General features: G+C 46.4%; 1 long non-coding RNA gene across 6 annotated transcripts; it reads right to left on the bottom strand.

Annotated features, from left to right (window-relative positions):
* Positions 1-3,734: 3,734 nt before the first annotated feature.
* Positions 3,735-12,595, bottom strand: LOC133497320 (uncharacterized). Of its 6 annotated transcripts, none has more exons than XR_009794026.1 (4): positions 11,891-12,595; positions 10,583-10,840; positions 8,193-8,370; positions 3,735-3,781 (listed from the first exon to the last, which is right to left on the bottom strand). It is a non-coding gene; the product is annotated as an uncharacterized LOC133497320 (long non-coding RNA). The 6 variants fall into 6 exon arrangements; XR_009794025.1 differs by lacking the exon at positions 3,735-3,781 and adding an exon at positions 4,544-4,655; XR_009794027.1 differs by lacking the exon at positions 3,735-3,781 and adding an exon at positions 5,786-5,846.
* Between the last annotated feature and the right edge of the window lie 1,020 nt (positions 12,596-13,615).

Genomic DNA, 13,615 nt, shown 5'->3' with positions numbered 1-13,615 from the left:
GAGTTGAAAGAGAAATTCTGGAAGGAACTAGATGAAGTAGTTCTGAGCATCCAGACAGCGAGAGAGTTGTGATTGGTGCAGATTGTAATGGACATATTGGTAAAGGAAACAGGGGCGATGAAGAAGTGATGGGTAAGTACGGCATCCAGGAAAAGGAACTTTGAAGGGCAGATGGTGGTGGACTTTGCAAAAAGGATGGAGATGGCTGTAGTGAACACTTATTTCCAGAAGAGGGAGGAACATATAGTGACCTACAAGACCGGAGGTAGAACCACGCAGGTAGATATATTTTGTGCAGACGATGTAATCTGAAGGAGGTTATGACTGTAAAGTAGTGGTAGGGGAGAGTGTAGCTCGACAGCATAGGATGGTAGTATGTAGGATGATTCTGGTGGTGGGTAGGAAGATTAAGAAGACAAAGGTAGAGCAGAGAACCATGTGGTGGAAGCTGAAAAAGGAAGAATGTTGTGCGGCCTTCCGGAAAGAGGTGAGACAGGCTCTCGATGGGACAACCGAAAAGCTCCCGGAAGACTGGACGACGACAGCCAAGGTGATCAGAGAGAGACAGGCAGGAGAGTACTTGGTGTGTCATCTGGTAGGAAAGGGGAGAAGGAGACTTGGTGGTGGAACCCCAAAATACAGGGAGTCATACAAGGAAAGAGATTAGCGAAGAAGAAGTGGGATACTGACTGAGAGGACTGAGGAGGGCGAAAGGAGTACATCGAGATGCGACGTAGGGCAAAGGTAGAGGTGGCAAAGGCTAAACAAGAGGCATATGAAGACATGTACACCAGGTTGGGCACGAAAGAAGGAGAAAGGATCTCTACAGGTTGGCCAGACAGAGGGATAGAGATGGGAAGGATGGCAGCAGGTCAGGTCAGGGTGATTAAGGATAAAGATGGAAATGTGTTGACTGGTGCCGGTAGTGTACTAATAGATGGAAAGAATACTTTGAGAAGTTGATGAATGAAGAAAATGAGAGAGAAGGAAGAGTTGAAGAGGCAAGAGTGAAGGACCAGGAAGTGGAAATGATTACTAAGGGGGGTCAGTCAGAAAGGCACTACAAAGGATGAAAACTGGAAAGGCAGTTGGTCCTGATGACATACCGGTAGAGGTATGGAAGCAATTTGGAGAGATGGCTGTGGAGTTTTTGACCAACTTATTCAACAGAATACTAGCGGGCGAAAAGATGCCTGAAGAATGGAGGAAAAGTGTTCTAGTTCCCATTTTTAAGAACAAAGGGGATGTTCAGAGCTGTGGGAACTATAGAGGAATAAAGTTGATGAGCCACACAATGAAGTTATGGGAAAGAGTAGTGGAGGCTAGACTCAGGACAGAAGTAAGTATCTGCGAGCAACAGTATGGTTTCATGCCTAGAAAGAGTACCACAGATGCATTATTTGCCTTGAGGATGCTCGTGGAAAAGTACAGAGAAGGTCAGAAGGAGCTACATTGTGTCTTTGTGGATCTAGAGAAAGCCTATGACAGAGTACCAAGAGAGGAACTGTAGTACTGCATGCGTAAGTCTGGTGTGGCAGAGAAGTATGTTAAAATAGTACAGGACATGTATGATGGCAGCAAACAATGGTGAGGTGGCCTTAGGTGTGACAGAGGAATTTAAGGTGGAGGTGGGACTGCATCAGGGATCAGCTCTGAGCCCCTTCCTGTTTGCAGTGGTAATGGATAGGCTGACAGATGAGGTTAGACTGGAATCCCCTTGGACCATGATGTTCGCAGAGATTGTCATATGCAGTGAAAGCAGGGGCATGCAGAGGAGGAACAATTGGAAAGATGGAGACATGCACTGGAAAGGAGAGGAATGAAGATTAGCCGAAGTAAAACAGAATATATGTGCGTGAATGAGAAAAGTAGAGGGGTAGAGGGGGAAGAGGGAGGCACAGGGAGAAGAGATAGCGAGGGTCGACGACTTCAAATACTTGGGTCAACAAATACAAGCAATGGAGAGTGTGGTCAGGAAGTGAAGAAACGGGTCCAAGCAGGTTGGAACAAGCTGGCGAAAGGTGTCTGCTAGGATGAAGGGCAAAGTTTACAAAACAGTGGTGAGGCCGGCCATGATGTACGGATTAGAGACGGTGGCACTGAAGAAACAACAGGAAGCAGAACTCGAGGTGGCAGAAATGAAGATGTTGAGGTTCTCGCTCGGAGTGACCAGGTTGGATAGGATTAGAAATGAGCTCATTAGAGGGACAGCCAAAGCTGGATGTTTTGGAGACAAGATTCGAGAGAGCAGACTTCGATGGTTTGGACATGTTCAGAGGCGAGAGAGTGAGTATATTGGTAGAAGGATGCTGAGCATGGAGCTCCCAGGCAAAAGAGCGAGAGGAAGACCAAAGAGAAGGTTTATGGATGTGGTGAGGGAAGACATGAGGGCAGTTGGGGTTAGAGCGGAAGATGCAGGAGATAGGCTAAGATGGCAAAAAATGACATGCTGTGGCGACCCCTAACGGGACAAGCCGAAAGGAAAAGAAGAAGAAGAAGTCTGTCTCCCTGGCCTCAAGGTCTGCGATTCATTGGCCCCTAGGAGATGTCTCCATTCGGACCTGTAAGACAAAGAAGACATGAGATTTCGCGTTCCCCCTCGTCCCCGTGCGCGCGGAGGGGCGATTTCGGGTGAGGGCTGGAATGGTGTGTGTGCCTGCGGACATCGACCCACCCCTGTGCCACGCCATCGCGCTCCCAGAAGCCTCGTGTAGGCCTGCGGCGCCTCCTGTACTGGGCGTCCGCCCAGTCCTCATCATCCTCCCAATACCACCCCATCTTCCGTTTCCTCGTGTTCGGCAAGCAGCGGAATGTCTTTTTATAATTTTTATTAAAGGCACTGTTGTGCCTATTATACAAAGTCTATTTGTACAGTCCAGGTGTCCTAATAAAGTGTTCAAGAACGTTTCTTGTCTTCATGAACAACCATCGTTATTTCTACATACACTTGTTTCATAAATTGATACAAACATTACATCAGGTTTCTAACAGTGAAATCAGTCTGTGTATGTTAGCCAATGCGTTCTATGTGTGCTATACGTCAACGGTTAGGCTATATGCTTAGCTTCTATCAATACGGAAGCACACTGCTAACGTTCCAAACATTGATATGCTAATCATGTTAAACACAAACAGGGCAGGTGGCCGGATTCCGGTCCACCGACTTACATGCACCGGTGGCTGCTCCTAACGTGGAATTCTTTTTTTTCATCCGAGGCCCAAAAACCTTTGCAGCAGAGAAGTACCTCCTCATGCACATTGTTCCGGACGGGTCCTCCATACAGGAATCCTGACCCCTCCTACGGAGAGTTCTTTCCTCTCTCGTCCTGCTCGGCATCCTTCCCACAGTCTCCATCTGGTGGGTCTGCAGGGGGGTACTGCCAGCCTCGAAGCATCATTTTTTTTTTTTCCACCGCAGGCACGAGTGAAGACAAACACCACAGTAGGTCCTAGACGGTGCATGCAAAAATCACGGCATCCCGTAGGAAGCACTTCTACAATGTATACAAAATTTTAAACATTGTACAAATGATGTTTAAAACCCTAGCTGTCTAAATAACTCCTGTGTTGCCGTTTTGCGCGCAAGCACGTATGAGTATCAGGGTTTATATATATAGATATATATATATATATATATATATAGATTTATATATACACACACATAACCAAGAAAACATGCAGTGATGCATAGACCCTTTTTTACACATATATGTAATTTAGTCTGTCTCCCTGGCCTCAAGGTCTGTGATTCATTGGCCCCAGGAGATGTCTCCGTTCGGGCCTGTAAGACAAAGAAGACATGAGATTTCGCGTTCCCCCTCGTCCCCGTGCGCGCGGAGGGGCGATTTCGGGTGGGGGCTGGAATGGTGTGTGTGTGTGCCTGCGGACATCGACCCACCCTGCGCCAGCCCATCGCGCCACCAGCCCCCCAAGCCTCGTGTAGGCCTGCGGCGCCCCCTGTACCGGGCGTCCGCCCGCCCAGTCCTCATCATCCTCCCAATACCGCCCCATCTTCCATTTTCCTCGTGTTGGCAAGCAGGAGGAATGTCTTTTATAATTTTTATAAAGGCACCGTTGTGCCTTTATACAAAGTCTATCTGTACAAGTCCAGGTGTCTAATAAAGTGTTCAAGAACGTTCTTGTCTTCATGAACAACCATCGTTTTATATATACACACTTGTTTCATAAATTTATACCAAACATTACATCAGGTTTCTAACAGTGAAATCAGTCTTTGTATGTTAGCCAACGCGTTCTATGTGTGCTATACGTCAACGTTTAGGCTATATGCTGAGCCTCTGTCAATACTGAAGCACACTGCAAACTTTCTAAACATTGATATTGCTAATCATGTTAAACACAAATCAGGGCAAGTGGCCGGATTCCGGTCCACCAGACTACATGCACCCGGTGGCTGCTACTAACGCGGATTTCTTTTTTTTATATCGAGGCCCAAAAACCTTTGCAGCAGAGAAGTACCTCCTCGCATGCGCATTGTTCCGGACGGGTCCTCCATACAGGAAGCCCTGACCTCCTGACGGAGGTTTCCTCTCTTGTCCTGCTCGGCATCCTTCCCACAGTCGCCATCTGGTGGGTCTGCAGAGGAACTGCCAGCCTCGAAGCATCACTTTTTTTTTTTTTTTCCACAGCAGGCTCTTGTGAAGACAAACACACCACAGTAGGTCCTAGACGGGGCAAGGAAAATCACGGGAACCGTAGGAAGCACTTCTACAATGTATACAAAATTTTAAACATTGTACCAAATGATGTTTAAAACCCTGGCTGTCTAAATAACTCCTGTGTTGCCGTTTTGCCGCGCAAGCAGTATGAGTCTCCGGGTTTATATAATATATATATATATATATATATATATACACATAACCAAGAAAACATGCATTGACGCATAGACCCTTTTTTACACATATATGTAATTTCGTCTGTCTCCTGGCCTCAAGGTCTGTGATTCATTGGCCTCCAGGAGATGTTCCGTTCGGGCCTGTAAGACAAAGAAGACATGAGATTTCGCGTTCCCCCTCGCACGTGCGCGCGGAGGGGCGATTTAGGGTGAGGGCTGGAATGGTGTGTGTTGTGTGCTGCGGAATCGACCCACCCCGCGGCCACGCCATCGCTGCCACCAGAAGCCTCGTGTAGGCCTGCGGCGCCCCCTGTACCGGGCGTACGCCCAGTCCCCTAACATCCTCCCAATACCGCCTCATCTTCCGTTTTCCTCGGTTTGGCAAAGCGGGAATGTCTTTTTATAATTTTTATAAAGGCACCTGTTGTGCCTATTATACAAAGTCTCTCTGTACAGTCCAGGTGTCCTAATAAAGTGTTCAAGAACGTTCTTGTCTTCATGAACAACCATCGTTTTATATAACACCCACTGTTTCATAAATTTATACAAACATTACATCAGGTTTCTAAAAGTGAAATCAGTCTGTGTTTGTTAGCCAATGCGTTCTTACGTCAACGTTTAGCCTATATGCTTAGCCTCATCAATACGGAAGCACACTGCTAATTTCTAAACATTGATATTGCTAATCATGTGAACACAAATCAGGGCAGGTGTCCGAATTCGGTCCACCGACTTACATGCACCCGGTGGCTGCCTAACGCGGACTTTCTTTTTTCATCCGTGCCCCAAAAACCCTTTGCAGCAGAGAAGAAGTACCTCCTCGCATGCGCATTGTTCGGACGGGTCGTCCAGACAGGAAGCCCTGACCCTCCGACGGAGTTTTTCCTCTCTCGTCTCTGCGGCATCATTTCACACAGTCGCCATCTGGTGGGTCTGCAGAGGTACTGCCAGCCCGAAGCATCACTTTTTTTTTTTTTTTCCACCGCAGGCTCTTGTGAGACAAACACCACAGTAGGTCCTAGACGGCAATGCAATGAAATCACGGCATCCCGAGGAAAGCACTTCTACAATGTATACAAAATTTTAAACATTGTACAAATGATGTTTAAAACCCTGTTGTCTAAATCAACTCTGTGTTGCCGTTTTGCCGCGCAAGCACGTATGAGTACCAGGGTATATATATTATATATATATCTATATATATATATATATATATATATACACACACATAACCAAGAAAACATGCATTGACGCATAGACCCTTTTTGTACACATATATGTAATTTAGTCTGTCTCCCTGGTGTCAAGGTCTGTGATTCATTGGCCTCCAGGAGATGCTCCGTTTTCGGGCCTGTAAGACAAAGAAGACATGAGATTTCGCGTTCCCCCTCGTCCCCGTGCGCGCGGAGGGGCGATTTAGGGTGAGGGCTGGAATGGTGTGTGTGTGCCTGCGGGACATTGACCCACCACTGCCCACGCCAATCGCGCCCCCAGAAGCTCGTGTTAGGCATGCGGCGCCCAGTACCGGGCGTCCCCCAGTCCTCCATAATCCTCCCAATACCGCCTCATCTTCCCATTTTCCTCGTGTTGGCAAGCAGCGAAATGGTATTTTATAATTTTTATAAGGCACCTGTTGTGCCTATTATACAAAGTCTATTCTGTACAGTCCAGGTGTCCTCATAAAGTGTCAAGGAAACGTTTCTGGTCTCATGAACAACCATCGTTTTATATATACAACTTGTTTCATAAACTTATATTAAAACATTACATTGAGGTTTTAACAATGAAATCAGGTTGTGTTGTTCGCCAATGCGTTCTGTGTTGAGATATGACGTCAACGTTTAGGCTCTATGTGGAGCCTCTGTCAATACAGAAGCACCACTGGAACTTTCTAAATATTGATATGCTAATCATGTTAAACACAAAACCGGGCAGGGTGGCCAGGGATCTCCGGTCAACAATACATGCACCCGGGGTGGCTGCTTACTAACGCGGATTTCTTTTTTTTATAATCGAGGCCCAAAAACCCCTTGCAGCAGAGACAAGAAAGTACCTCTTTAGCATGCGCATTGTCCGGACGGGTCCTCCATACTAGGACGTCCTGACCCATCCTGAAGGGAGAGTTTTTCCTCTCTGGGTAATGCTCGGCATTCCTTCCCCCACAGTCCCATCTGGTGGCGGGTCTGGCAGAGGTACAACCAGCCTCGAAGCATCACTTTTTTTTTTTTTTTTCCACCGAGGCTCTTGTGAAGACAAACACCAGTAGGTCCTAGACGGGGCAAGGAAGGAAATCACGGCAACCGTAGGAAGCCTTCTACAATGTATACAAAATTTTAAACATTGTACAAAAATGATGTTTAAAACCCTGACTGTCTAAATAACTCCTGTGTTGACCGTTTTGCAGCGCAAGCACGTATGAGTCTCAGGGCTTTATATATCCTATATTATATTCATTAGATATATTATATTTATATATATATATATAATAATATATATATAGATATATACACACTACATAAACCAAGAAAACATGCATTGACGCATAGGCCTTTTTTACACATAGAGTATTTAGTCTGGTCGCCCTGGCCTCACGGTCCTGTAATCATGGCCTCCAGGAGGATGTCTCCGTTCGGGCCTGTAAGACAAAGAAGACATGAGATTTCGCGTTCCCCCTCGTCCCCGTGCGCGCGGAGGGGCGATTTCGGGTGAGGGCTGGAATGGTGTGTGTGTGCCTGCGGACATCGACCCACCCCTGCGCCACGCCATCGCGCCCCCAGAAGCCTCGTGTAGGCCTGCGGCGCCCCCTGTACCGGGCGTCCGCCCAGTCCTCATCATCCTCCTCCTTCCAATACCGCCTCATCTCCCGTTTTCCTCGTGTTTGGCAAGCAGCGGAATGTCTTTTTATAATTTTTATAAAGGCACCTGTTGTGCCTATTATACAAAGTATATTCTGTACAGTCCAGGTGTCCTAATAAAGTGTTCAAGAACGTTTCTTGTCTTCATGAACAACCATCGTTTTATATATACACACTTGTTTCATAAATTTATACAAACATTACATCAGGTTTCTAACAATGAAATCAGTCTGTGTATGTTAGCCAACGCGTTCTATGTGTGCTATACGTCAACGTTTAGGCTATATGATGAGCCTCTGTCAATACGGAAGCACACTGCGAACTTTCTAAACATTGATATTGCTAATCATGTTAAACACAAATCAGGGCAGGTGGCCAGATTCCGGTCCACCGACTTACATGCACCCAGTGGCTGCTACTAACGCGGATTTCTTTTTTTTTTTATATCCGAGGCCCAAAAACCCTTTGCAGCAGAGAAGTACCTCCTCGCATGCGCATTGTTCCGGACGGGTCCTCCATACAGGAAGCCCTGACCCCTCCTGACGGAGTTTTTCCTCTCTTGTCCTGCTCGGCATCCTTCCCACAGTCGCCATCTGGTGGGTCTGCAGAGGTACTGCCAGCCTCGAAGCATCACTTTTTTTTTTTTTTCCACCGCAGGCTCTTGTGAAGACAAACACCACAGTAGGTCCGAGACGGGGCAAGGAAATCACGGCAACCCGTAGGAAGCACTTCTACAATGTATACAAAATTTTAAACATTGTACAAATGTTGTTTAAAACCCTGGCTGTCTAAATAACTCCTGTGTTGCCGTTTTGCCGCGCAAGCACGTATGAGTCTCAGGGTTTATATATATATATATATATATATATATATATTATATATTTATATATATAATATATTATATATATAATATATATATACACACACACACACATAACCAAGAAAACATGCATTGACGCATAGACCCTTTTTTACACATATATGTAATTTAGTCTGTCTCCCTGGTGTCAAGGTCTGTGATTCATTGGCCTCCAGGAGATGTCTCCGTTCGGGCCTGTAAGACAAAGATGACATGAGATTTCGCGTTCCCCCTCGTCCCCGTGCGCGCGGAGGGGCGATTTCGGGTGAGGGCTGGAATGGTTTGTGTGTGCCTGCGGACATCGACCCACCCCTGCGCCACGCCATCGCGCCCCCAGAAGCCTCGTGTAGGCCTGCGGCGCCCCCTGTACCGGGCGTCTGCCCAGTCCTCATCATCCTCCCAATACCGCCTCATCTTCCCGTTTTCCTCGTGTTTGGCAAGCAGCGGAATGTCTTTTTATAATTTTTATAAAGGCACCTGTTGTGCCTATTATACAAAGTCTATTCTGTACAGTCCAGGTGTCCTAATAAAGTGTTCAAGAATGTTTCTTGTCTTCATGAACAACCATCGTTTTATATATACACACTTGTTTCATAAATTTATACAAACATTACATCAGGTTTCTAAAAGTGAAATCAGTCTGTGTTTGTTAGCCAATGCGTTCTATACGTCAACGTTTAGGCTATATGATGAGCCTCTGTCAATACGGAAGCACACTGCGAACTTTCTAAACATTGATATTGCTAATCATGTTAAACACAAATCAGGGCAGGTGTCCGGATTCCGGTCCACCGACTTACATGCACCCGGTGGCTGCTCCTAACGCGGATTTCTTTTTTTTCATCCGAGCCCCAAAACCCTTTGCAGCAGAGAAGTACCTCCTCGCATGCGCATTGTTCCGGACGGTTCCTCCATACAGGAAGCCCTTGACCCCTCCTGACGGAGTTCTTCCTCTCTTGTCCTGCTCGGCATCCTTCCCACAGTCGCCATCTGGTGGGTCTGCAGAGGTACTGCCCACGACCCCGACAGCATCAATTTTTTTTTTTTTTTTTCCACCGCAGGCTCTTGTGAAGACAAACACCACAGTAGTCCTAGACGGGGCAAGGAAAACACGGCAACCCGTAGGAAGCACTTCTACAATGTATACAAAATTTTAAACATTGTACAAATGATGTTTAAAACCCTGGCTGTCTAAATAACTCCTGTGTTGCCGTTTTGCCGCGCAAGCACGTATGAGTCTCAGGGTTTATATATATATATATATATATATATTTATATATACACACACATAACCAAGAAAACATGCATTGACGCATAGACCCTTTTTTACACATATATGTAATTTAGTCTGTCTCCCTGTGTCAAGGTCTGTGATTCATTGGCTTCCAGGAGATGTCTCCGTTCGGGCCTGTAAGACAAAGAAGACATGAGAGATTTCGCGTTCCCCCTCGTCCCGTGACGGCGGAGGGGCGATTTCGGGTGAGGGCTGGAATGGTGTGTGTGTGTCCCTGCGGACATCGACACACCCTGCGCCACGCCATCGCGCCCCAGAAAGCCTCGTGTAGGCCTGCGGGCCCCCCTGTACCGGGCGTCCGCCCAGTCCTCATAATCCTCCCAATACCGCCCCATCTTCCCCTTTTCCTCGTGTTGGCAAGCAGCGGAATGTCTTTTTATAATTTTTATAAAGGCACCTGTTGTGCCTATATACAAAGTCTATTCTGTACAGTCCAGGTGTCCTAATAAAGTGTTCAAGAACGTTTCTTGTCTTCATGAACAACCATCGTTTTATATATACACACTTGTTTCATAAATTTATACAAACATTACATCAGGTTTCTAAAAGTGAAATCAGTCTGTGTTTGTTAGCCAATGCGTTCTATACGTCAACGTTGAGGCTATATGCTGAGCCTCTATCAATACGGAAGCACACTGCTAACTTTCTAAACATTGATATTGCTAATCATGTGAAACACAAATCAGGGCAGGTGTCCGAATTCCGGTCCACCGACTTACATGCACCCGGTGGCTGCTCCTAACGCGGATTTCTTTTTTTTCATCCGAGCCCCAAAAACCCTTTGCAGCAGAGAAGTACCTCCTCGCAATGCGCATTGTTCCGGACGGGTCGTCCAGACAGGAAGCCCTGACCCTTCCTGACGGAGTTCTTCCTCTCTCGTCCTGCTCGGCATCCTTCCCACAGTCGCCATCTGGTGGGTCTGCAGAGGTACTGCCAGCCTCGAAGCATCACTTTTTTTTTTTTTTCCACCGCAGGCTCTTGTGAAGACAAACACCACAGTAGGTCCTAGACGGGGCAATGAAATCACGGCATCCCGTAGGAAGCACTTCTACAATGTATACAAAATTTTAAACATTGTACAAATGATGTTTAAAACCCTGGTTGTCTAAATAACTCCTGTGTTGCCGTTTTGCCACACAAGCACGTATGAGTATCAGGTTTATATATTATATATATTATATATATATATATATATATATATATATACATATATAATATATAAATATATATATTATTTATTTATTTATATATACACACACATAACAAGAAAACATGCATTGACGCAGAGACCCTTTTATACACAATATGTAGTTTAGCTGTCTCCCTGGCCTCAAGGTCTGTGATTCACTGGCACCCAGGAAATGTTTCCGTTCGGGCCTATAAGACAAAGAAGACATGAAGATTCGCTTTCCCCCTCCTCCCTGTGCGCGCGGAGGGGAGATTTCAGTTAGGGCTGAAATGCGTGTGGTGTGTGTGTGTGTGTGTGTGTGGGGTGTGTGTGTGTGTGTGTGTGCCTGCGGACATCGACCCACCCCTGCGCCACGCCATCGTGCCCCCAGAAGCCTCGTGTAGGCCTGCGGCGCCTCCTGTACCGGGCGTCGCCCAGTCCTCGTTCACCCTCCCAATACCGCCCCATCTTCCCGTTTTCTCGTGTTCGGCGAGCAGCGAAATGTCTTTTTATAATTTTTATAAAGGCACCTGTTGTGCCTATGATACAGTCTCTTCTGTACAGTCCAGGTGTCCTAATCAAGTGGTTCAATATCATTTCTTCTTCATGAACAACCATCGTTTTATATATACACACTTGTTTCATAAATTTATACAAACATTACATCAGGTTTCTAACAGTGAAATCAGTTTGTGTATGTTAGCCAACGCGTTCTATGTGTGCTATACGACAACGTTTGGGCTATATGCTGAGCCTCTGTCAATACGGAAGAACACTGCGAACTTTCTAAACATTGATATTGCTAATCATGTTAAACACAAATCAGGGCAGGTGGCCAGATTCCGGTCCACCGACTTACATGCACCCGGTGGCTGCTACTAACGCGGATTTCTTTTTTTTCATCCGAGCCCCAAAAACCCTTTGCAGCAGAGAAGTACCTCCTCGCATGCGCATTGTGGAAGGATCCTCCATACAGGAAGCCCTGACCCCTCCGGACGAAGTTCTTCCTCTCTCGTCCTGCTCGGCATCATTCCCACAGTCTCCATCTGGTGGGTCTGCAGAGGTACTGCCAGCCTCGAAGCATCGCTTTTTTTTGTTCCACCGCAGGCACGAGTGAAGACAAACACCACAGTAGGTCCTAGACAGGGCTATGAAATCACGGCATCCCGTAGGAAGCACTCCTACGATATATACAATATTTCAATGTACAAATGATATTTAAAACCCTGGCTGTCTAAATAACTCCTGTGTTGCCGTGCAAGCACGTATGAGTATCAGGGTTTATATATATACACACACACACACATAACCAAGGAAACATGCATTGATGCATAGACCCTTTCATACACATATATGGAATTTAGTCTGTCTCCCCATTCTCAAGGTCTGTGATTCATTGGCCCCCAGGAGATGTCTCCGTTCGGGCCTGTAAGACAAAGAAGACATGAGATTTCGCGTTCCCCCTCGTCCCCGTGCGCGCGGAGGGGCGATTTCGGGTGAGGGCTGGAATGTTGTGTGTGTGTGCCTGCGGACATCGACCCACCCCTGTGCCACGCCATCGCGCTCCCAGAAGCCTCATGTCAGCCTGTGGCGCCTCCTGTACCGGGCGTGCGCCCAGTCCTCGTCATCCTCGAAATACCGCCCCATCTTCCCGTTTTCCTCGTGTTTGGCAAGCAGCGGAATGTCTTTTTATAATTTTTATGAAGGCACCTGTTGTGCCTATTATACAAAGTCTATTCTGTACAGTCCAGGTGTCCTAATAAAGTGTTCAAGAACGTTTCTTGTCTTCATGAACAACCATCGTTTTATATATATACACTTGTTTCATAAACTTATATAAAAACATTACATCAGGTTTCTAACAATGAAATCAGTCTGTGTATGTTAGCCAACACGTTCTATGTGTGCTATACGTCAACGTTTAGGCTATATGCTTAGCCTCTATCAATACGGAAGCACACTGCTAACTTTCTAAACATTGATATTGCTCATCATTTTAAACACAAATCAGGGCAGGTGGCCAGATTCCGGTCCCCCCACTTACATGCACCCGGTGGCTGCTACTAACGCGGATTTCTTTTTTTTTTCATCCGAGGCCCAAAAACCCTTTGCAGCAGAGAAGTACCTCCTCGCAGATGCATGCCCATTGTTCCGGACGGGTCCTCCATTCAGGAAATCCTGACCCCTCCTGACGGAGTTTTTCCTCTCTCGTCCCTCTCGGCATCCTTCCCACAGTCGCCATCAGGTGGGTCTGCAGAGGTACTGCCAGCCTCGAAGCATCGCTTTTTTTTTTTCCACCAAAGGCGCGAGTGAAGACAAACACCACAGTAGGTCCTAGACGGGGCAATGAAATCACGGCATCCCGTAGGAAGCACTTCTACAATGTATACAAAATTTTAAACATTGTACAAATGATGTTTAAAACCCTGGCTGTCTAAATAACTCCTGTGTTGCCGTTTTGCCGCGCAAGCACGTATGAGTATCAGGGTTTACATATATATTTATATATACACACACATAACCAAGAAAACATGCATTGACGCAAAGACCCTTTTTTACACATACATGTAATTTAGTCTGTCTC

The sequence above is a fragment of the Syngnathoides biaculeatus genome, unplaced genomic scaffold (assembly GCF_019802595.1).
Source record: "Syngnathoides biaculeatus isolate LvHL_M unplaced genomic scaffold, ASM1980259v1 ctg81_pilon_pilon, whole genome shotgun sequence".
Taxonomy (NCBI): domain Eukaryota; kingdom Metazoa; phylum Chordata; class Actinopteri; order Syngnathiformes; family Syngnathidae; genus Syngnathoides; species Syngnathoides biaculeatus.
This window is presented reverse-complemented; position numbering and strand designations above follow the sequence as displayed.